Genomic DNA, 2,724 nt, shown 5'->3' on the forward strand with positions numbered 1-2,724 from the left:
TTTTCGTTCGTCCTAGATTGGTGAGTGCCAAGCAAAGAAACGAAAGTGAAACAAAAAGTCAGCAAATGGAAAGAAAAACAAGCGCAACCTATTCCGTAACTTTACACATGAAGGAAGCAATGAGATGAAATATTAATGTGCTTTTTTCCACTCTCCTACTCCTCCTCGGTCGGTGTACAAATCCTCTTTCACTCCGACTCCGAGTCCGACCGGTGCGCGACGTGTGTATGTTTGTGTATGTGTGTTTGTCGTAGCGCACGTGTATATTTATTTTTCACAGATCGTGAATAATTTATCACGAAACATGCTGCACCAGCAGCAGCAGAAACGACAACCTTCCAACCGAAAACACCGTACCTACAAGTATGCCGCCGTATGCTAATGTTGGTGTTGTATTTGTAAAATATTTTCTCGGCTTCCGTTTCGTAACGTTACGTATCCCCGCCGTAGGTAGGTAGCAAAGGGATCCTGGTTTCGCTGTCAGCAATAGATTTTTATACATACGCATGGCTTAACATGCTGTCAAACACATGTTCTTCGGTTGTTGGTGCTTCCGCGACTCGACTGTAGGTACTGGTTTGTGGGCGAAAAAAAAGATCGGAAAGAATCATTTCGCATCCTGTACCTAGCGCAGCAGTAGGCGCTTCGGCTGCTGCCCCACTACTAGTGTGGAAGGCGATTCGGATCAAACCTGGGCCTACTGGGATTGTTTGAAAAGTGTATGATGATACTTTGGTCCTTTTGTACCATCATTTCCAACTTCTGTAGCAGCATTTGTGGTTCGAGCAGCACGTTCCTCACAACCATAGGAAAGATTTGTGCCGTCAGCTTCACCTTCAACAAAGTTTTACGAAATTTTGAATTAATTGGATACTAAGGGAGAGCTCGTAAATTAAAAGTGGTGCAATATTCGGGCAGCGAAAAAAGTTATTCAAATTTCAACAAACCGCAACAAACACTAGCGTTACTTTATGACCTTCGCACAGCACTTCGCAGGAGCTGTCAACCAAAACAGGATAACGATTGAGGATGATGAGCCAGCACTAACTTAGAACGAGATTAAAATAGCAGCTGGAGTGCTGAAATATGACAAAGCAACTGGGAAGCAGGGCAGCCACATGCACAGATTATTCTGTGCTTAACAGATATTTGAAAGAAATCGCCTGTACAGAATCTGTATGCATAGAATACAGATTTTCGCCAAATTACACAGATTAAACAGATTTTTTAGCTTTTACATGAGAGTGAAAGAGATAGAAATAGTCAGCAAAATGACTCTATCTCTTTCACTCTCATTGTTTTGTATTGGACAGATTTTTGCACAGATTTTTCCAACAAAAAACACAGAATTATATGTGGCATCCCTGCTGGGAAGGACGGCATCACTGCCGAAATTTTGAAAGTTGGAAGTTGAGCAATTATCGAGGCATTACTCCGCTCAATTCTGCATACAAAATTTTCTCCCGCATTCTGTCTCACAGACTGAGGACCTTTTTTGGTGAATACCGGTGACGGGTTTCGACAAGGGTCCGCACCACGACGAACCAAATCAAAGTCTCGATAAATTCCGGGAATTCAACTTACTGACTCATCATTTATAGATGTTTATAGATTTCAAACAGGCGTACGATTCAGTTAAACAAAATGAGCTGTGGTGCATTATGATTGAACATACTGCGAAGATGCCGAATTTGATGTTCAACATTGCATTGGAACGTGCTGTTTGAAGGGCAGGCGCGCAGAGGAGCGGTATTGTCGTCCCGTAATCTGACATGCGTACGGACAACGGCTGCCAACAGGGTCTTCTGCGGATTACGTAGCCAACTGAGATGATCTCATATCCTGCAACTCCATAGGAAAGTCGCGCTCTTCAAGATGGTAACTCTTCCGGTGATACTATACGGCCACAAGGCGCGATCAACGTTCAAAGGAGCGACCGACGAGCTCTAAACGTTTTTGAGCGTAAAATCCTGCGATCAATTCTTGGTGGCATATTTGAGGAAGGAATGTGGCGCAGGCGAATAAATCGTGCAATAAACCAAGCAGGTTTGTTATTTCCTCACTCATTGTGCAAAAAGTGCAACTTTTTTTTCAACACAATTAGCAGAACTTCTTTCAGAAATGAGAAATTAATCCACACAATGAGCAACAGACTAAGGAGATAAGGAGAAAAACTGACGCACAGAAAAACTTGAAAAACAGTGAACAGTGAAAAACAAGGGTCGGATCCAAATGATATGGTATGAGACCACTTTGTAAGCTTTTTTTCCAAAACGTGTCATGTTTTTTGTTATATGACAAGGGGTAATCTGTAAAACAGTGTCAGTTTCATTTCACAGTCTGAGTAGCCAACATCGTCAAGGACACGGTAAGCGACAATTGGTTACAGATGGTCAGCGTGCCTGTAGCCATTCATGCCAAAATGGACGGATATCCGACTGGCACGTCGTATTCGCGTTGAACGAGCTTTGGCTTTGATGTTATTTGTAGCCAATGACCCTTTTAAGGGCCACAAACAAATTAAGAGAAGGTTAAATGAAATTAATATTTTCAGTCGAAAGAAAGTACTTGGTGGCCTCTAAAAAACTGAATACAGTAATGACCCAATTTTGTCACCCCCATGATGAATTTAGGGGTGACAAAAAGGGGCGGTGACAAAATCGGGTATTATTTCAATTTTTATTTTTTTTTTAACGAACTACATATACTTTATTGTGATCACTT

Source organism: Sabethes cyaneus, chromosome 1 (genome assembly GCF_943734655.1).
Source record: "Sabethes cyaneus chromosome 1, idSabCyanKW18_F2, whole genome shotgun sequence".
Taxonomy (NCBI): Eukaryota; Metazoa; Arthropoda; class Insecta; order Diptera; family Culicidae; genus Sabethes; species Sabethes cyaneus.